The 23,339-nt window shown below is 35.5% G+C and overlaps 1 protein-coding gene across 7 annotated transcripts in view; it reads left to right on the top strand.

Annotated features, from left to right (window-relative positions):
- Positions 1 to 23,339, top strand: part of LOC112057974 (dystroglycan 1) — a 162,637-nt gene that overhangs the window by 51,933 nt on the left and 87,365 nt on the right. For 2 of the 7 annotated variants that reach the window (XM_052887870.1, XM_052887869.1), the window contains exon 1: positions 23,008 to 23,197. The exons of the other annotated variants lie outside the window; for them this stretch is intronic. The gene's annotated coding sequence lies outside the window, so the exon portion shown is untranslated. Of the gene's footprint in view, positions 1 to 23,007; positions 23,198 to 23,339 lie in introns of those variants that run through there. 7 annotated transcript variants of the gene reach the window in all.

Genomic DNA, 23,339 nt, shown 5'->3' on the forward strand with positions numbered 1-23,339 from the left:
ACGCATGTATTTGTTAAAAGCTTTTTAACATTTACCATTCATTGACATTTAATTAACCGTGACTATTTTAGAACATTTTTGAACTTTTGTTCAAATACGTTGACGGTAATTTTATTTACAAACAACTTTGTTTCTATCCGTGTTATAGAAATTTTGATTGTTGGGGTTTTGGGATTGCTCGATATACTACCGGAATATACTAGGCAGTATATTCCGGTATAGTATAGTAGTTAGCCTGTGTGACTTTTGACGTGGTCCTGGATTCGAAATATTAAGCGTTTTTTCTTCTAAGAAAAAGAAGAGCTGGCAATGTTATACCTCGTACTTCGGAGAGCACGTTAGAAATTCCATCTCCTTCACTGTCATTAAAAATTTATAGTGACCAGCAAATTATCAAACATTTTCACCCTAAACCCGCCAACTACCCCGTGGGTCTAAGCTCCATATCCCAAAACTTATAAAGATGGTGGCCTGACCTTGAAATGGACCATTAAAATAGGCTGATAATGATAATGATTTTAATTTTAATTTAAATAAAACCAAAGAATTTTAATAGATCATGCCTTACTACGTAGAAAAACCTTAACATAATCCCAACGAGACAAGTAGTAGTACAATCCCAATCGTTATTCAATAACGATTTTTTCAATAACGAGAGTTTTAAATCCGTCTCCATCTCTAACATAAGATAAAGAAATACAGACGAAATCGAAACATACACTATCGAGTTAAATAAAAACTTCGTTACAGAATAGTGTCACTACTCTGTCAGAAATCCAAGGACGCCTACTCGGTATTTTATACAAGAAATTTCATCAAAACTCATAATTCAACTTCATGTTTATAGATTAATAAACATTCTACCGCTTCCTACTGCATCAGACAGGCAAGATGTTTCCCGCTAAGTGTTTTAAAGCATCTCTCAGTACTACACACTTTAGGAGTATGTGTCAGTTTATTCATGTTTGCAGCGACGCGCTGTCTAAATAGTACGAGATCCGGCATATGAAATATATACCCTCATTTGTTATTTGATTGGGATAAGAAATAAATGATACAAAATATTCACATTATTAAATGAATAATCCTACTAATATTATAAACGCGAGAGTTTGGATGTTTGTTACTCTTTAACGCCGCAACTACTCAACCAATTTGGCTGAAAATTGGAATGGAAATAGGTTTTACTCTGGATTAACACATAGGCTTGTCCCGAAAAAATCTATAGTATAGATTGACTAAAAACTCATGATTTTGATAGTATGAATGTTTGTTAATCTTTCACGCTGCGACTACTAAACCGAATCACCTAAACTTAAAGTAGAGATAGATTATAGTCTGGATTAACACATAGGCTAATTTTATCCCGGAAAATTCCATGGTTCCCGAGGGATTTCTGAAAACTAAAGTCGACAAAGTCGTGGGCGTCCGCTAGTATTTTTAATTTATTGAATCTCCTCCTCTCATTGGTTAATTAATAACAATCGTACACTAGTACGATTGTTACGTAATATACTCTAAAGAAAGGTTGTCTGCTTTCATACTGCAACTGTGCGATTGCCAAACAGTTAAGTAATGTTATTTATATACCCTTATCAGTTATTTAGTCGTCAATCAATCAATCAATCAATCAATCAATCAATCAATCAATCAATCAATCAATTTATTTCTTTGCAGATACATGCATTATTTATACAGGTGGTCGGTAGATGTAGATGGTAAATGTATCTTGCCAATTAGGCATGCAAATTATTTATTAAGTATTTAATGATTCAAAAGACAATTTCGTCTAATAGGTATGTCAAATAAAAGCTTATTTTATGCTTCATTTAATTATATTAGGTTGCTTTTGATCTAGTTCATGGTTTTCTAGATATTGTATGAAAAATGTGTTTGGCCGCAATTTAATGCAATGTGTCACTGTGAATATTATCTATCATTTGTTTCATAGCACTAATAAATAACAGATGGGTATATATTTGTAATGCCGGATCTTCGAGCATCGTGTTTGCAGCGACGCGCTGTCTAAAGCACCACTTTGTAATTCGGTTAGCTCTGAACCTGCAGTCTCTACATCTTGTGCAGAGCCTTGTGAGAGCAGCGGCGAACATATTTCGAGTTTACTGGGACACTTTGCTTGTGTTAGCAACTTTGTTACCGTCAAACGTGAGCTTGAGTGTACCTATACACTCTGCCTCATGTTTGACGTTTGACATCAATGGTCCCATAATTAAGGAAGACTTAATTAAAAGTGTACTTCATTTTGGCAATACCATAGATCAGCGTTTCCCAAAGTTTATTCTACTGTGATCTCCTTCGTGACCCACTTAAGTTTTTGGAACCATAATACTTACAATCCGCCCGTCGAGAGATCATTATTGTCTTGTTAGTCAAAAAATAAAAGACCGGGTCGCGACCCATCTGATGGAAAACGCTGCCATCGATTACTTTTTAGTGATCAATATTACTCCAAAATTGCGGTGGAATCGTTATAGAGTTAATTATAATTTATCTATAATTAACTCTTTAACGATCATTAATCATTATCAACCCATATTGCTCATTGAGCTCGAGTCTCCTCTCAGAATGAAAGGTGTTAGGTCAAATAGTACACCACGCTAGTCCATTGCGGATTGGCAGACTTCACACACGCGGAGAACTAAGAAAATTCTCAGGTTTCATCACGATGTTTTTCCTTCACCGTTTGAGACAAGTGATATTTAATTTTTCAAAACGCACATAACTGAAAAGTTGGAGGTGCATGCCCCGGACCGGATTCGAACCTACACACTCCGGAATCAGAGGCAGTGGTCACATCCACTGGGTCATCACGGCTCTTATAACGTTCATTATTAGATGTTGATGATAATGGCTGGGACGAAGGCTTAATGTGCTCTTCGATGCACTAGGTTGTAGTACCACCAGCTTCTCCGCTTAAACTATAGATGATTTTGGATAAAAAAGCTCAATATTTCATGCGACAGTACAGAATCTCAGGACCTCATCATGAGCCACATAAACACACCACTGAACCTAAGAGGCAGACATTTTAATCATTACAATATTATAATCAAACAAAACCGACAATGCTTCATTGTAGTTGTCGCCGAAAGTCCCCAGGGGTAACCAAATTAACATTAAACACGTACGAATATTATTGTTACACGGACTTAATTGTAACTGCAATTGCTTACATTGAACAGCTTCATGTGTTGGGCCATAGGTTCTCAAAGTGGACAATAACACCCCTTAGTGGGTGTTCGAGATTAGTAGGAGGCAGTAAGAGGCCCCAAAGAACGTTAGAGGGCATTGAAATAGAAAGTAAGATGGCAGATTAAAATAACTGAATAAAATAGTTAGCCCCAGATAATGTCTGTAAAAATGTTTATAATTACATAAAAAAGTTATTAAAAGATTTTAGCGGCTTTCTTTTGAAATATTAAATAGGATTTTGTGAAATTTTTAATTTTAAATCGCGCTTTTTAGGAACACTATTTGGACTTTTCTGTCTTCGAAGAAGTTTACGGTAAAAATTCTCAGACTGGGAAATCAGGTTGGGAAATTAGTAGTGTTACCTACATCCCCATGCCATCGCTATCAAAATCGAAAGCAATCTAGGAAAGGTCCCGTCATTATAATTAACAGGTGATAGTGATCTTTAAATAGTCGAAACATTATAGCGTATAGTCATCCTTTTTCCTGTAAGATGGAGGCCGATAGTGGGCCGTTAAAATAGTCTGTTAATTATAATAAAGAATTGGGGTTTTCTAGTGAAGAAACGTCCTCAAAGGGGGCAGTGGACAAAATAAGGTTTGAGAACCTATGTCTTAGGGCAATAGCTTATTCAGTGTCGGACAATACCGCTATTCTGTGGCCAGCGGCATATGGAGCTTTCTCGTGTTTCGCTCAAACCAGCTGGCATGCAGCAAACTAATAAAACAATCCACATTTTTGAACGCCACTCACCGAAACCTTTTTGCTGAATAGCCTAAACATTGTTAACGTTTTTGTTGAATAGCTCAAACTTTGTTTTGTTGCTAAGCTGGTTTTTATATTTTATATTCATAATAATTACGATTACAAACAAAAAAACCAGTGTAGTAATTAAATATTCACAACTAATTTATTTTTTTTGTAACATAAATCCTTCAAATAATAAGTTAGCGCTATTTGCAAATTACAATGCAAATAATGTACCTACTTAATTAATTCTCGTATAATGGCTAACTTGGATACTAAATGCATTCCTTGGATATTAGTTATCATTATCATGTTAATTTAATGTTATATTTTTATGCATTTCCTACAATATTTCAGTCTAATATTTTCTTAAACTTAGGTAAGGTTGCCTGGAAGAGTTCGCTATCAAGCGATAAGGCTGCGTTTTTGTATCCTACTTTTTTTCTCTCTTTTTTTTCACCATAAGTGTACAAATAAAAGTGTATAAATAAATAACACATTTTCAGCTTATTGGAGTTGTTCATTTATGTAGTAATTTTCATTATTAGGTATACTGAACAAAATGGATCATTTATATGTTTTCCCATATAACATCAGGTGGACATCTGTTTGTCAAATTTTGAAAACAAAACATGACGGGGGCTCTTGTTATTTATTTGTATAGCAAAAATTGTTTTGCATTGAATCAATTCACTTTCGCTAATGCAGTGGATGGGTGACAGTGATGAATCGATGCCATATAGACACTGTCAAGATAAGCTTTAATATATTGCTTGTGTACACTGCACCATAAATGAGAACACACTCGATTACCGCATAGACTGAAGGACGAGGTAATTATATTTTTTTATTTAAAGTTTTCTTACTTACAAAAAATATATAAATACGGTAGGGGAAAATTTATGGAACAATTACTTCTTTATTATTGATTGGCAACTCGTATGGATAACTTGGAGCAATTTTAATAAGATTCTTTCAAATTGTTCCATTTATATTGCACTATATCGCACGTTTTATTTATTCGGTGATATTTAAGTCTTTTTTTCTTTCTATATCTTACTTAGGCTGGGGAAAATGTCATCCATTATTTTTACTGTACGTACAATAGTAAGTCGTTGATTGTGACAGCAGACGGCTTAAAGTCGACCGCTTAAGGTCAAACAATTTCAGATATATTTTGTCAAGGTGACATTTTGTGCTAACAAAATGTACTTACGCTGTTTGTTCTTTGTTCCATTCAACAAAGTTGTAATGTGTGTTGTAAAAAAATATTTAATGAATGGTAATGTCTATAAATGTCGTAAATGTCTATACTTAATTTAAAATGACCAGCCAGTCAATTCACTAACATTTACGTAAGTTACTTACCTTAAAGTAATCATCATCAAATCGATAATAACCGCGTTTTTCGTATTCCGTAAAGCCTATTGTTAACAAAAATCACAATGTCAACTGGGAAATGTTATCAACGAAAAGTTTGTCAAGTCATGCACTGCACCGGATGACATTTTTTACCTTTAACCTCAATTTCGATCAGTTAACATTAAATTAAATAAATGGTGAATACAAAATCACGTGACTTAGGAATTAATAACTACTAACAAACGTCAAAGTTAGTGAATTAGTCTGATGATCAAATTTTTCACCGGATGTCAAAGATACGGTGAACTAGATTTTCTACTTTGTTTACCGTTCCGTTGTTGCTTACCAAGGTTAAGTTAACATACCTAACCTACATATTAAAACCATTGAAAAAATATGAAAATGTAATAAATTTTCATATTTTTAACTGTATCTAAATGGTTGTAATATTAATTTCACCAGAACTTTGTTAATTAAACTTTTAGGATCCCAAATTGTTTACATTAGCAAGGAACGTGAATACCACAAAGTGTGGATCCATAAATTGTACAGTAGCACTTCGGGGCAGATGCCAGCTAAAAGGTCGTTCCACGAATCAAGGTATTAGTCCAAGATCCGGCGAACATTTCTACAATATTTTTTTTAAAGAATATCTTTTAAATATGATCAATGTTTCCATTCTCCTCCAACTAGTCGGAAAAGACTGTATGATGACGGATCGAATCACCACTCCTCAGTGATGAGTCCGGCCGCTGTTACCGTTTCTGAATATCCATTCAGAGCCTTCTTCTTGAAGTTACTCACGGAAAATTAGCTTGATAATAATCCTATTATCAAGCTAATTTTCCGTGAGTAACTTCAAATTCAAAATCCATATATTTCTATTAGACATAGTTTACATGCACTTTTAAAACGTCAAGTTATGTCATGATTTGATGATAGTAAGTAAAGTCGATAACTTAAAATTAACGTTACAAGGGTTCAATTTGATAGGATGGTCAACTTTTTTTATTTACGAAAATTCTCGATTCTGGTAGCCTAGCACTGCTGCCACGCAATTTGTAGGACAATGTGACAAACATTAATTGAGCATATTAGTAAATACAGCTAGTTGGAAACAATTTTTGATGACCTCCCCTAGTCCCAAATTGTATCAATAACGAAAACGATTAATAAATTTTGTTAATTCCTATTAGCTATCAGAATTTGACAATTTTCGTAAATAAAAATTATTTTTCGTTTCATCAAATGAAGCTACTCACGCAAAATTAGCTTGATAATTAATTGCAAAAATCTTCCCTGGATCCTAGACTATATTATACGCGCATGAAAGAATGAAAGCGTTATATTGTTAGCAGAAAATAGCTTGACTAGCTGACGGTTATCACCCATTTATTGTGTTAAAATAGGGCGGTCGACGACCCACGATTCCGTAATAAAAGTTAGCTTGTTAGTATTAGATCGAGGGCTTGTGATAGCCAGATATTCTTCATTTTACGACTGCTTATTTATACGACGATTATTATTGAGTGTCAGACTCCTGGCATAGGTAACCTAACCAATTATGTAGTTTGGACCGTATAATGACTTTGGAAGCAGATTCAAGATTCCAGATTCTTAAATGTCAGAGTATGAATCGTAACTTTTTGATATTTTCTACTTTATATCATAAGGAATCATTTCTCCACTTGCCAGTCTATTGGCTTCTTAGCAACTCTTTGATAGAGACCTTCAAAAATCTCTTAAAAAATATTTAACTGTGCTTTTCTAAAGGTTGCCGCGAAGCTACCACTGAGTGAGAAAGTAACTAAGTAAGCGCTTATGTAGGAAAATAGAATACGAAATATATAAAAAAAAGAATACGATTTATACTTAGTTGGTCTGGACCCTTGAAACCTGCTACCTTCCAAATCCACCACAGTTCAAACTTCATGATTGGCTACCTTACTATGTTGTAGCAAAGGCTCATAATAATCTGACGAGGTTAGTCTGGCCATCGCAGGTCTCTACTCGTATTATCATAATACGAGATTCTGATCGTACGCCTGTCTATTGTACGTCAGAATTTAGCGAAACATAATCTCATAATGCCATGCATTTTCCTTCACGGTCTAACGGGTGATGAATTTGCAAATAACTTCACAGTGCATAAGTTATTTAATGTTAGAAAATCTGTAGTATTTCTGCTGATATTTGAAATATTGAAGAATTTTATCAATCTCATGAGATTTATTAATATTACATATACATAATACATATACTGTAACTATTCAACCGAAAACCGATCATTATAAAATGCTTGTTATGATGGATTCATTCAGACAAGAACATAAACTTTCATCCACATCGAAAACTAAAAAGATGTATGGGAATGACATTTGCTATCGACAGGTCACGTGATCAAGATCTGTCATTCCCATACATTTTGTTAGTTTTCGAAGCGTTAACGATCGTAGAAAGAGAATCAACATGCCACTTGGCTAGGGGGGCTGTTCCCTGGAATTAACACTCTACACGTGAATCGAAGCCGGGGGCAATATCTAGTAATTAATAATAATCTTAATGTTAAGGAATCACATAAAGTAGTAGAACTAAAGTAAAGGGCTGAACTTTAAAGAAGTGGGATTTGATATCCCACTTCTGATAATTTATTTTGTATTGAATTATAGCTTTAATATTGTAAATTTAGGCCTTAATTAGACAAATTCCCAAGTATTTGGATGGCTGTTGACACATTAACGACATGTCGAAAGTCATTGTTGGGGCAGGCGACGAGAGACATAGGCCAGGAGCACGACCAACGCGTTCTATTTCCGACACAAGACGTTGACCTGTTTCTATGTGCATCACCGGATGAATCAGATTTTCAAGAGATACATAAATAAACTGCACCGCATACCTCGCGTTTGTATCGTAACCGTTCAAAAATAAACTCATTTTACATCTGTGGCTGATTATTTGATTGTATGTAATGTTGTTCGTAATAACATATGGCCGCTTTGGCATAGACATCTCTTCCTTGTCAGATGAATCTCTATAGAATAACTAGAATTAAACTAAGATTAAGATTTTTAAGTAAAGTATTGGAATTAAATTAATTTAAAGTTAATTTTATATGCTTCTATGGATGAACTTCTTTCATTTACTTAATTTAACATCGCCGTAATTACTCGCAACTTTCTGAAAAACTTAAAGTTTATATTTAACGAGTAGCTAATCTTTTCCAGTATTTAAAGGTAAAGGAAGTTAAATCTGAAGAGACAGAGTAAAGTTCTACGGTATATGTATAAGAATAAAGTGTTTTTAATTTATAATTGTTTTATAAAAAATATAAGAGAGAAATAGGTATAGAATGTTAAAAATCTCTAAATATATATTATAAATAAAGAGTTCTTCGTACAAGCTACTAGGAAAAAAAAACATACAAACATTATGAATGCCAGCGGTTACTATAAATTGTGCCATAAATATACCCACATGTAGCACATTGCATACTACACAGACAATAGAGAACATGGGTCTCCTGCCCGGCTGGGGGACCTTTAACGACAAAGGATGTGAGCCTTTTAGACCCATGTACACAAAGAAATGAAATAACGTTACTGTGCATAATTAAAAAGCAGTCAAGTGTGAGCAAGGTCTTACCCAATTATAGGGCGTAGATTTATTTGTTGTTTATCGTGATTCTGATTTTAGTCGCCAAGCAGAATTGCTGTTTTTGGTATGGTGGAATTACATGGTGTACATAATACACTGTTTTAGGCGTCAGTTAATTATGTACCTATTTCGGTTTACGATTAAAATTAAAAATTAAAGCCACCGTAATTTTTATTTTCGTTTTTGCGATTGTCATCTTATCATTATCATGAATCCTATCCTATCCTTTCGTTGAAATAATCATGTTATTTCAACGAAAGGACTTTGATAACGTCATTTTATTTCGAAGCAGTGGCAGGGATTTTCGTTTTAACGATCAGCTGGCCTATTCAGTATTTTGGTCTTTATTATCAACCTACTGAAGTGGACATAGTGTCATCTGCATACTATATGATATCCACCGTCAGCACCGGATGACATTTGTTATTTGTATCATAGTATGTGGATGATATTTTGTCAATTGTTTTTTTATTATGATGGGTAGATAATAAAGGCCAAAATAGGAAACGAAATTAACAGTTTTTCGTTAATTTAACGTTAGCACATGCTTCTACCACCACATAGCTAATGCCACTTTACGTGAGATGATATTATCATTTCGTTGAAAAAACAATGTTAGATGATAGCAAAAACGAAAATACGAAGAAAAACGTTGCAGTGGCTCATGTTTTCAATCGTACATAACTGATGTATCGATACGTATCATAAGAATACCATTTTAAGAAAATCGGCCTCAGAAGAAACCCTTGTACAATACCGTTATTGTACAAGGGTTTTTTCTGTGGCCGATTTTCTTTCTACCATAAACCTAATTGCAGAAGATACAAGCAAACAATTATAAACTTTTCTGGAAATAGAATATCCAAAATATAAACAAAAGCCACTGTTTATTCTAACTTGGATGGTGGAGGTCGACCGCTTTTCGTAGCCCCACGAGTATTGATTTAGCTCCCGGCGAAAAAGTTTCTCTTGTAATAATAAGGATTCGGCTCATCTTTCAAATATGAATAAGGGAAATGTTTATTTTTATTCTTATGTGTAACTAAGAAACGCCCAAAATTCAATACTTGTACGTATTTGCATTTCTATTACTAACTTTCATTTTTAAGTATTCGGCTTTATTTATCACTATAACAACCTGACGTTACAAAAATGTATTATAATATACGGGCGTGTATAATAAGCCATGAACTTGAAACAAATGAAATTTTAATACTTACAATATAAAACAAATACTTGCTAGAATGTTAAGCCTATACAGATGGTTCGTCTAGATCCAGAATATGGCACAAACAATCATGGGAAATTCAATGAATTATACTTGTTGTAAATTTGTGACTATCAATATTCTTGATTTGTAAGTTCTTCTATAAAAATAACTAATTTATACCCATGGTCTCACCTACATCTAATTTCTGATGTCACTGAATACTAATTTTATAATATTATTGCCAATTTTGCATGAACTTAAAGAAATAAATCGGAACCTATTAAAAATCTGTTTAGTTATCCGATTATACCCAGTCCAAGTTTTTTTACAACTCAGACTGCAAGTTGAAGTTGACTGCGTGGGCACTGGAGTAAGTCATTGGATAACTTCAAAAAACAATTTAAAACTTATTCAATTTTAAAACTCGTACAATTTGAATCGATCTTGCAGAGTTTATGAAGATAAAAAGGGTGTTACTTTTTAAATATATAAAGTTACGCACCCCTCTAGTTTACTAAACAACAATTTGGTTATGTTGTGGCGGTTTTTTAATTTACGAATTTTACATATAAACTCTCTCTGTGTAAATAATAATTTAAATGCTTAGTAATATTACATTGTGAGGATTACAACTGTAAATGTTCTTTTGATTGAGTACCAATAGATCCAGAAGTATAGACATTAGGGTTCCATGATGCTGGGATGGCGACCCCGCAGTGTAGGTCGGTCAACGGGTGGACTGACGACATCAAGCGAGTCGTAGGAATTCGCTGAATGCAGGCGGCCCAGGATCGTCATGTTTGGAAGTATCTCCAAAAGTTCTGCAATGGACGTCCATCGGCTGATATGATGATGAGAACTGAAAAATATAAGCATATTTAGTCTGACTGTCTGACATTTAGATACTTATTCAAAATTTTGTATTCAAAACGGCGATTCACTACTTTTAATCTTTTAAGTCAGTCAAAAGGAATAGAGGTTATAATAATATTCCATATAAGTCAGACGAAAACTTACAACTTACACAAGCGTAGCTTCGTTGGAGTATTTAATTTTGTATGCATAATTTATAAGATAAAAATTGTTTCCTCCCTTCTGAATTTTACGAAATTGATTCACATAATTTAACATAATAATTTGAGAAGCATTTTTATGAGCCGCTAGCAATTTTCTTGTTTGCTTACAAGTAATAAAGTTGACGACAAAAACTGTAGATACACGAAATGAGTAGGTAGGTATAAAACACTGCAAACGTTCTACGCAAGAAGAAAAATTCACGATGTTTTTATTTATTTTCGCTCTCGGCATTGACATACTTTTTATATTTTCACCAAAGTAATTAAGAAACTGCCTCTATGGTCCAGTCGTTAGTTTATATGGTTTTGGATTACGAGGACCTAGGTTGGGCTATTCAATACTGAGTCTTTCTCGGGAAATTTCGGTTAGTGAAGTTAGTGGTGTTGGTTTGCACACCCTCGTGCTTCGGGGAGCACATTGAAGGTCCGTTTATATCTACAGACACAGTGCGTCACAGACAAGTAGCGTGACAGACACCCGCAGAAAGCGTCTATTCACACTGACGAGCAGGTAGCTGGAGACAATTAAAGACCTTTTCATGAAAGAAGTCCCCCAGACGCGGCGCTAATGTCTTAATGGCGCTCATTGTCATTTGGTAATGGCGGTATTATTGTCATTTGTTTAAGGCGCTGTCAATTTTAGTTCAGGTTTCATGAAAAGGACTCTATACAGACATGAACCGCACAGACAAAACATTCTTTCCGCGAATACTGGCCGGGCGCGGCCTGTGTCTGTCAACGTCTGCGCGGCCGCGTTACGACAGATATAAATACGTTATCAAACACTTAAAAGAAGAATATTATTATGTCTGCCACGACACGTATCTGGCACGCTAAATATTTGTAGATATAAACACGGACCTTAAGCCGTTGCCGATAACATCTGATCGTAATTATCTTCTGTACCTTATCCCACTTAGGTAGGGTCGGCAAAATATGTCAATCTCCTCCTCTATTACACGCCAAATCATCATCTACTGCCTTTACATACCTACAATATGTTCTCTTTCACGCACTCCAACCATCTCTTCTTTGGCCTTTCTCTCCTCCACTTCACACTCACACATACAATCCGTATGGGCGTGGTGGACTATTGGCCTAACCCCTCTCATTCTGAGCGGAGACACATACTCAGTAGTGAGCCGAATATGGATTGACAATGATGATGCTATGATTAATTGTTGACAAGTAGATGTAAATATGCAATTTAATAGTGCGTGCACAATGGAATTACCTTGCTGGCTTCTATTGTTACAATGTTTATCTGATTCAGCAAAGCAATGACGAGGATCGATACAATCGCATTGACCTATCTTATACCTTTGTATACTGAATAACTTGTCTCCATACTACCAATCTATGAAGACTAATAATCTTGTTTATTAAGTAGTTTGATAGAAAATAGTTTTAAAGGGTTATTGTCCAAGTGTGTTAGTCTATGTAACTAATATTATAAATGTAAACATTTGGATGATTAGATGTAATGTCAATGACGCCAAAAAAAGATGAACGGATCTGGATAAAATTTGGCACAGAGATAGAATAGAATCTGAAAAAGCACAAAGGGCCAGAAATTCAACAGGATCGGGATCTACACGCGTTACAGTTAGTAGTTACATATTGATGTAAATCAAATAGGTGTCCAGTAGATCATATCAGAAGATAAACGTTGGTTTTTTCATCCTATTGAACATCTGAAGCTATCCACGATGAATAAACAAAGAACTATTGATTAATTTTGCTGTTTTCCGCAAACATTGTATAGTTAACATCTCCTGAGGATACTGTTTTCGGAGTGAAACGTACGTGCAGAGCTTTTGTAGGGTGGCGTTCGTCGATTGTTTGGAGAGGGTATAGCAAAATAAATTGATTATTCTTTGTATAGACTTTCTTAAAGTAACAAATAATAACGTTATGATTAGATACATAAGCTTGTAGATTCGCGTTATGAACAGAATTTATAGGAGACTTTGTTTTGTTTAGATACTCCAAACAGAAATATAGTGAAGCTAATGAGGCATCATAAACTTCATCGGGCTAACAATGCTTAAACTCAATTGTGTGATACGCGCAGCTGTATCAAGTCCACTCATGTCTAGCTCCACGAAGTCAAGCTTATGTCCATTCATTCATGTATTATCCCTTTGTTTATTTGACTGCATTGTTTTGTCTTGTCTCATCTTATTACTAGTGATTAACCTAATTAATGGTCACTAGTCATGGTCTTGATTAAGATATTTTAAGGATCAAACTATCATAAAAGTAGCAGATTTTCTAATTTCGTATTTGAACTTTAAATTGTAAGAAAGAGAGTTCATATGGACCACCTCTTTTTGAATCTCCATAGAAGATAATTTCCAAAATTGTGGTATAGCGTTTGGTTCATAAATATGACATTCTTACTATACAAACATGATTTCACCGACTGGTGATTCCAGATATTATCACGTTTAATTAAATTAAAAAGTAACAGAAAGACAGACAAGCATCAGCAAGCTTACACTTAAAGAAAATCTTGAAAAGTTTTTAATACAATAATGATACTACTCCTTAGATGAGTACTTTGCTGATGCTTCAAAGAAAAAATTTTAATTATATTTCTTTTAAATTTAATGTCATTTAATTTTAATTTATACAATTTTTATTTTATTAATTAAACATTTGTATACTTACCTATTACCTAATGGTGAAACATTGATTTAAAAATCTAAATTACTATAAATTTGAAGAGTTTCAGATTCAGAATCAGAATCATTTATTTGCAAGAAACATTACATTTAGTTATACAAAGATGTTCTTATGTATTGTCTTTCTGATTCTGAAAGTCTCCAGCTTTATAATAATTTAGATTTAGTCGATATGGACCTCTGGGGACCACGACCTATTTAACCGAAAACTATTGAGTTACATATTAAGAAAACAAACCTATGTAATTTCAGTTGCAACCGCAGCATTTACGACCTGTTGAATTCATCTAAAGCTGGAAAGTCGTTCCTTTGTTGCCTGCGATCTAGCTCACGTTTCTGTTCCTTTATCATCTTCACGCTTTTCCCTTCCTGATGGAGCAACATTATAAAACACATGCTTCCTACATTGGTAGGTACTTAGTATTTTTTAGATATGGGTAAGGCGACAGTCACCTGTATAACGTTCATAATATGTAATATTATCATTAATTGTGGCAAACTCTCAAGAATGAAACTAACTGTCACCCGCACCATTCTACATTAAACTATATCGTCAGATTCACAATGTTTAGGAGTATCAGATCAAACCAAACTCGTATTTTTTTATTCTTTGATAAGCCATTGACTACCATCTCACCTGGGTCTGTAGCCATGTGGCACTTCGATTCTCTTTGTACAATCGCAAACGCTTCGAAATTTGAAAAATGGATGGGAATGACATTTGGTAACTTGACGTAGACAGGTCACGTGATCAAGTTATCGATCGGATCTGTCATACTCATACTTTTTTAGCTATCGAGGCCACACGCCTCCAGACCTAGTATGCCTTCGAAAGAAACGAAACGAAAACGACGACGAACCGAACGTAACGTAACGTAACGAGATATTTCCGGTTATTTGCTATTGGTTGACATTTGTCCATATTTCTTCACGATATAAGTGGTTTGGTCGTATCTAACATACGACCAAACCACGTATCTTGCACAGAGAGGTCGTCATTTATTTCAAGGATACTTTATAAAGCACTATTGAAACCACAAGTTTTTGAGTTAGTTATTACTATACCACTGGTTCAGATAGCATATTTTAATGAGGAATACCGGCAAGTATCTCAGTCTCACAGGTTATATTAAAAAACTGTGCTGCGGTTTTTTATGAATTCTTACATTTTTACCACGCCATTGTCTCCGGACAAGTTAGTACTAGAGCGATAGTAACAAAGGTTGTGGGCATAAAAACTAACAGGCCCGTTGTAAAAGCTAATAGGGTGTAGTGCTGCCAACACCATTATTTTTACCCGGTGGAAGAGGGCAAATGGAACCGGGATACTGTGGATAGCAAGTTTTATTTTTTTTTTTTTATTCTTTACAAGTTAGCCCTTGACTACAATCTCACCTGATGGTAAGTGATGATGCAGTCTAAAGATGGAAGCGGGCTAACTTGTTAGGAGGAGGATGAAAATTCACACCCCTTTCGGTTTCTACACGGCATCGTACCGGAACGCTAAATCGCTTGGCGATACATCTTTGCCGGTAGGGTGGTAACTAGCCACGGCCGAAGCCTCCCACCAGCCTGACCTGGACAAATTAAGAAAATCTCAATCTGCCCAGCCGGGGATCGCAAACGAAACGGATCGGGAACCCAGGACCTCCGTCTTGTAAATCCACCGCGCATACCACTGCGCCACGGAGGCCGTCAAAAAGTTTTGGCTATGAGTAGGTACAACACAGCGAATGGTCAATATGAAAATTGTTTTTGAATACTTTTTGCCTGCCGCTTCGTGTGTGTAATAGTTGCTGCCAAACAATTTACTGTTGGAGGACTAAGACATTAGAGTCAGGGATCCCTAGAACATTTTGTACACCTGATTACTAACAAGCAAATTTTTCGTCAGTAGCTTTAGATGTTGAGTTATACAACTTAACAGCCACAATGTCCTACAAATTGCGTGGTACATTATCTCGTATCGCCATTCTGAAATCTTCCTTTCCTGGTTACTCAGTAGCTACCAAAATCAAGAATTTTCGTAAATATAAAAGTTGATCGAGATGAAGCTACTCACGAAAAATTAGCTTGTTAGTAATCAGGTGTACAAAATGTTCTAGGAATCCCTGACTATTATCATAAAACTGTTTTAATGCCAAATTTGTAAAGCAACAAGTTGTTTTTTTAAGTTAAGGTTATTTTGCGAATGTATGAACCTGGCGGAGACCCGCGAATTCGTCGGCCCTCAGATCTCCTTGTCGTTAAATCCGTTCTTCTGCCAAACAACTTTGTACGACAAATGGTTTTTGAGATACCGTGATGAGTGACCGTTCACTTTTATAAGATTATTAGCGGACGCCCGCGTGGAATTCAGTTTTTCACAAATCCCACGCGAACCATGGATTTTTCCGGGACGAAAAGTGAATAGCCTATGTGTTAATCCAGAGTGAAATCTATTTCCATTCCAAATTTCAGCTAAATCGCTTCAGTAGCCGCAGCGTAAAGAAGGAACAAACATACACACACAATTACACACAAACTTTGAAATGAAATGAAATGTTTTTATATACAACGTTCACAGTTTTTCTGTAGTGTATTTAGTATCAGCATTGCCCCCGTGCGAAGCCGGGTCAGGTCGCTAGTTATTTATGTAAACCTTCCTCTTCAAACACTATCAATTGAAAGAAAACCGCATTAAAATCCTTTACGTAGTTAAAGATTTAAGCATACCAAGGGATATAGAGACAGAGAAAGCGACATTGTTTTATATTACTATGTAGAAGTGATAATTAATGACCACTTGTAGTCTATGTTACGTTTTTATGTATTAACCACAAACAGTCACTTAACTACTATTTCAGCTGATGACAACTGACAATGCAGTCTGAGTTAGTGCACTAACTTGACTGGGAACAGTTTAATTAACCCACATCCCTGACCAGTTAGTTCTTACTCGGCGTCGTAGCAAATCTCTAAATTGTTTACGGGTAGGGTACCGATATGTTATCTGGACAAATTGTTAACAAATATCTAGTACAGTTTCTATGAATTGAAAACATATAACGACTAGCTTAATTTTAACAAACATAAATGTAGCCAATGGCATTACCTTGTTCAGTTAAAAGAGTTCTTATGGATGAATGAATCTTCATCATAAGACCAGCTCCACGGTACATAGGTACAATATTACATCACTAAAGATACTGAAGCATATCCGATTGAAGTCAAATCGATTGATGTAGTTGGAAGGTACATAATAATCACTTTTTGATTTGACAGACTCATTAGCAACTAACAGGCTGAGGTAAACAAAAGCTTGTACTAATTAATTTATTATAAACAACATAATGTACTCGTTACTGCCTCTGAGGTTTTTTTTTCTAAGAAATATTCAGTTGAAGTTTTTAGCTCAGAGTTGGGATGATGGTGGTGTTACACCCCACGAAGAACACGTTAAGTTAAGTCGTTCACGATCATTAACATCTGACAGATGGTTCATATTAAATTTTACAATTTCACCCTAAGCCCGCCAACCCAGATTGGAGCAGCATGGCGGGTCTAAGCTCCATATCCCCTCTTCTATAAAGAGGGAAGCCTAGCCCTGTAAAGTGTAGTGGGGTGATAATTATGATGATGTACTCCTTAAGTTCCGATTGCGATGATCTTTTTTATTCCTTCTTATAATGAAGTAGGCACACGTAATAAAAGTCGACATCACAAAAAATTTCGTCAAGCAATAGCGGCGCGTCTTGTTTGCTTTTCTGTCTGACCTAAATTTCCAACTTGATAATGAAAAGCTTCGTCTTCTCTACGTAATTTCACTCGGGCGTCGCCGGGGCCCGTTTGTTACTTTCTGTAATCACTGTGCACTGAATATATTACCACTTACCAACCCATACTCCGCCATATTAGAAAACGTGGTCACGTAAGTATTTTATGGCTGAAAATTTCATTCTCGTGGCTTTTATGTGCTATCTTATTCAGCGTACATGGAATTTAAAAGCAACACGGAAGACTTGCGTTTTGTGATAATTATTCGTAGTTCTAATTAGTTTATCCGTCCATTCAAATCTAGTTAGCATACGAGACGTGCTAATGCTATCTGAAAGGTTACAGAGTAGCGACAGAGTCATGAATGACGTGGTCGCAGATGTATGAGCTAAACCACACTGTGTTGGTGATATTATTACACACTAGAAAAAAATCCCTTTCTTTGAATTTTAATTTAAAGATTCGTTAATACCTCACTTCCTCCGCTCATTGGACTATAATAATTGTCGTACCTTATCAGCCGATAGACGTCCGCTGCTGGACATTAATTGCATCTTGCATGGACCTTCAAGCACAACGATCTCGAGCCGCCAGCATCCAGTGGCTCCCTGCAACCCGCTTGATATCCTCGGTCCGCATAGTGGAGGGTCGACCAAAACTGCGCTTTCCAGTGCAGGGTCGCCATTTCAGCACCTTGGGACCCCATCAGCTCTTCGAACTATGTGGAATGCCCATTGCCACTTATGCTTCGCGACTCGCTGAGCTATGTCAGTGACTGTGGTTCGTCTGCGGATCTCCTCATTCCTAATTCGATCACGCATAAGAAACTCCAAGCATTCACTGGAGTAGCTACGTTTTGAAATACATTGTTAATGTTTTAAATTACAAAAACTAAAGTCATAAACTAACCACAATTGAAACTCATTACCTACCAGATGTGAAGTAGTTAAGTCACAGTTTTCAAAAAATGGCAGTAAATCAAAGAAATCCTAATCTACTTTCGTCCTTATCCTTCCTTCTGAAGATATGGCACGTAATGCCATTCATTCCCATTTTATTTTATGACATTCGTGCTACACACACTGTATTCAGTTTATTCATACCAGCAGACGTCCTGACTTCGTCAGTCGCAGGAAATTGGAAAATACTTCAAGCCCACACGTTATGCTTAAATCTCTCCATCTCTATTATGATTTGAACATTTTTGAGTAAAAATTCCAGCCGTAATGTTCCGTATGCCGTGGCTTCACCCTCGCAAACTACGTTTCCGTGGGAATTTCTGGAAAAAAGTAGTTTATGGGCTATTCCAGAATCCTACTAATATTATAAACGCAAAAGTTTGTATGGATTTTCGTTAATCATTAACACCAAAAGTACTGAATTCCGATTTGCCGATTTAGCTGAAATTTGAAATGAAAATGGATCTTACTCTGGATTAGCACATAGGCTACTTTCCATCCCGGAAAAATCCATGATTTCCGCGGGATTTGTGAACAAATAAATTCCACGCGGCTGAAGTCGCGGGCGTCCGCCAGTATAATCTATTTTGGAGTCGCGGGTATAATAAAAGTCCACCAGTATAATATATTTTGAATATCATCCCGATTCGTTCGACCGTTATACCTGTTTAGCGGACCTCTAAAAATCTCGCGGGAGAAAGATATCTCCAGTCAAAATTTTAACGAAATCAGTTTAGTAATTTCAAATATACGCTTACACAAACTTTCGTCAATGAAGTGCGAGTATCCACCTACATTTTAGTGTGTTGGCGTGCAAGAAGGTGATGTTAACTTCACCTTCTTGCTTCTGATTTTGTGTTTTCTAATAATATTTAACATTCTTTGATGTACCAATAATAATTTACTCACTATTAAAAAGTTGTTTTAGTTAATGACGTACAACAGTAACTTTATATCCGTTTTGAATGTAGAAGATATAAAAGAGTCCATTAAAAGGCTTCGTTAAACGTTTTATCTGAGCGCGGCCAAATGAACTTAATTAGAGATGAAGCATTTCAAATTCAATCAAATTAGACAAAAGAAGTCTCTTTAGCTTTGAAAAACTAAATTACTTCTTCAAAGGTTTTTTTTACGAGATGGAAAGTGATAAAGTTAGCTAGTTAACTTAGTTTTGGTTACAATTACCGTTTCTAAACGTTTTTAAGTGCATAGTCCAAGAGAAAAAGATTTGTTTGTAAATATCACTGACTAGCCGACGCCGCGCGGTTTTAACCGCTTGGTTCCCGTTCCCGAAGAAAAGAAGAAAACGGGGAAAAAAAGAAGAAAGAAGAGAAGAAAACGGGGATAATATATAGTCTATAGCCCTCCTCGATAAATGGGCAATCTAACACTGAAAGAATTTTTCAAATCGGATCAGTAGTTCCTGAGATTAGCGTGTTCAATCAAACAAACAAACTCTTCAGCTTTATAATATTAGTATACATAGAAAACACAATTAATGCAAACGAATGTGTTCAAATGGAGTAGATATTAATCGAATGGAAGAGAATGGCTTAATTTGTTTCCCTACTAAGTTGAATAAGGACTAAGAGGCGATGATGACTGAAATGAAACATAGTATACGATAGTTTTATGTGATAACCTTTATTTGTAATTTTTTATACGTTCCTTTACTGCTGTGGTATGAGTATATAGTGTAACAATTAACATTAACAAGAAATAAACTTCTGTTAACAATTTATTCCCATAAGGTAGCTTAAATAGTTAATTATTCAATTCAATCTCTCTGCATTGAGTCATTTATTTTGTGCGTAGAGAATGTTTACCTTCCGTGACTTGATTCTAGGGAAAGAATGCCTTTCGAATTAAAAAGGAATATATATGATGATGATTATATTTTAAACAGGTTGTACACAACAAATATAATATAATACACTATCGCATTTGTATGCTATGTTTATAATTAAAGTTATTAGGAGCTTGACATCATTTATTAAATCTAAACTCACAACGATGCTTTACGCGAAACGTTCATTTGTATTGAACTTGGTTCCTGTTAATGCTTACGTGTTTGTTGGGATAATTATCACTTCACCGTTCTTACTTCTTACTTAATGAAACTAAAATGATTTTAAATAATAGCAATTATCGTCGTTGTCTTTAACGCAGAATCAAACGTCTCAACGCTTGGATGCCCTCACTTGCGTGATTGTGTTAAAATACTTCCTTTTGGAAGATTTTATCGAAATGCCGATGTCTTTATTAATCAAGTTTCATATTTTTTTTTTGTCTTGATTGTACTGTCAGTAATGAACAAGTATTCAATGGACACTTCTCTCCTTGAATTCGCTAACTGAAACGTTTTCAGAAAATGAGAGCTAATTAACTCGTTTGACATTTTACTGGCTTTCTTAGAAGTATATATTTGTGTTGCTGAATCCAAAACAAAACTCGTAAACTTCTGACGGCCTCCGTGGCGCAGTGGTATGCGCAGTGGATTTACAAAACGGAGGTCCTGGGTTCGATCCCGGCTGGGCAGATTGAGATTTTCTTGATCGGTCCAGGTCTGGCTGGTGGGAGGCTTCGGCCGTGGCTAGTTACCACCCTACCAAAGGCAAAGACGTACCGCCAAGCGATTTAGCGTTCCGGTACGATGCCGTGTAGAAACCGAAAGGGGTGTGGATTTTCATCCTCCTCCTAACAAGTAAGCCCGCTTGCATGTTAGACTGCATCATCACTTACCATCAGGTGAGATTGTTAGTCAAGGGCTAACTTGTAAAGAATAATAAAAAAAAAAAAACAAAAACAAAAACTTTATCCGCTGAAAGACACTTCAGTTGTTGTTAGAAAAGATCTCTTGGGGATAGTAAGAAGTTTGCAAATATTTTGCCTTTACATATCTGCAATATCTGTTTTTGCATCTGATGTATATATTTATATTGGTGGCAGCATAATATCACAGTAAATATTTACCTTTGAACATCACACAATAGATAGCGATCTTCCTTTAGAAGCGTTCAGTAAAAGCTCTACGTTAGCTAAAAGCGTTGAACGTTTTAAATCACTGAAAGTAATTGCTTTCAATCTATATAGAGCTTGGTCGCTTTACTTGCATAAACTGAATGAAGATATTTTTGTAAATATTTCTTAGTTTATATTTTTAATGGCCATTCTTCTGGGCCATGTTTCTATGTCCTGATAAGAGAGGCAATTTGAAAACCACACGCTGCTCTAAAAAGTGTTATTGAGGTTAAAGTAATGTTTTACTCTTCACTGTATTTTAATGATAATGACCCGAAACAATATCCTATCGTGCTCACAAAGGCATGGGTAAAACCACTAACTACCAAACCCTAGGTTGCTACTGAGAATTTATTGAATGAAAGTAAAACTAAATGTAGTTATAGGTTTTTTTTTTTTTAGAAGCTCATGTTTCGAAACCACATAAGCTAAACATTGGCCCATCAAGGTAATTTATTTCTAAGAATAGATTGAAAACAGCGAAACCTGCAATTGCCATGAAATTGAATACCGAACCATATTCAACCTTGAATCTTGAAATAAAAGAAATTTAATGGTAATCAAATATACTTATAGTACCCCGTTATATTGCAGGCTCAAATTTCTTTGCGTGACAGTGATTGATAACGTCAAAGACGACCTGCTGAGGTGGTTGCTTGTAAAATAATAGGTACTGTGCATTAAGGAAAAGTAAAAGAGTGATAATATAGGTAGGTATTTGAAGTTTTATTCGAAGATTGGAGAAATCTATTAGTTACACGTTTTGTTCTTTATCTACGCATGATGATGTCGTTGTAATAATGATAATTCATTATTAAACTGTAATTTTCAATTTGTTTTAGTCCTTCAATAAGTCCTGTTCTTGTTCTTCATTGTAAGGCTGTAATTTCCCATTTTTTTTTGGTCCTTCGATAAATCCTGTTCTTGAAATTCAAAAACTAGGATAAGTAATAATGGTTTAAAAATTCTTAAAGCATTTTATGACCATATAGGTAGCACAAATGTCTGTCATGACAAGGTAAAAGCTTTCCATGAATAAATAACCGAAACAACGCTTGTGGGCATCAGATCAATTAGTCACTATATTACCACGGCATTGTATCCCAAACATGTCAATTTGCAAATGGAAGACAAACAGTGTGTAATGAAGCCCTTTCGAAATTTCTAGCTATTTTCCGGCTATGAATTCGGAGAAACATGACCATCATAATAATTATGACATTAAATATGGCTGCTAAATTATTAATAAGGACTCAGCTGATCTCCAGGGAGAGAGAAGTGCGTACGAGGCGCGGGGGGGACCCGTGTGCAGTCGGTCGACCAGTCGCCTACCTCGCGTCATCCGTGATAGTCGTGTCTCTGTGTCTACGGTGCCTCTTGCCGATATTTGTGCGTCTATCTGTGAATGCCTGATATTGGATTGAAACTGTGTGCAGTGTTGCTGGAAAACTAGAGTTTATGCTGGAATTTCATATTTCGAACAACGATTATTGCTGTCACAGCTTACACGTGAGTGTTTAATGTTTTGCTATATTTGGTTGTGGATGTGCAGCTGAAGTTTTAGTTGAGATTTGTCAGCGTCTCAATAATTTAACCTAAAAAGGCAATTTAAAATTTAATAGCCAATCAAATGCGTGGCATTTGCAAAGAT

Source organism: Bicyclus anynana, chromosome 20, assembly GCF_947172395.1.
Source record: "Bicyclus anynana chromosome 20, ilBicAnyn1.1, whole genome shotgun sequence".
In the NCBI taxonomy this organism is placed as follows: Eukaryota; Metazoa; Arthropoda; class Insecta; order Lepidoptera; family Nymphalidae; genus Bicyclus; species Bicyclus anynana.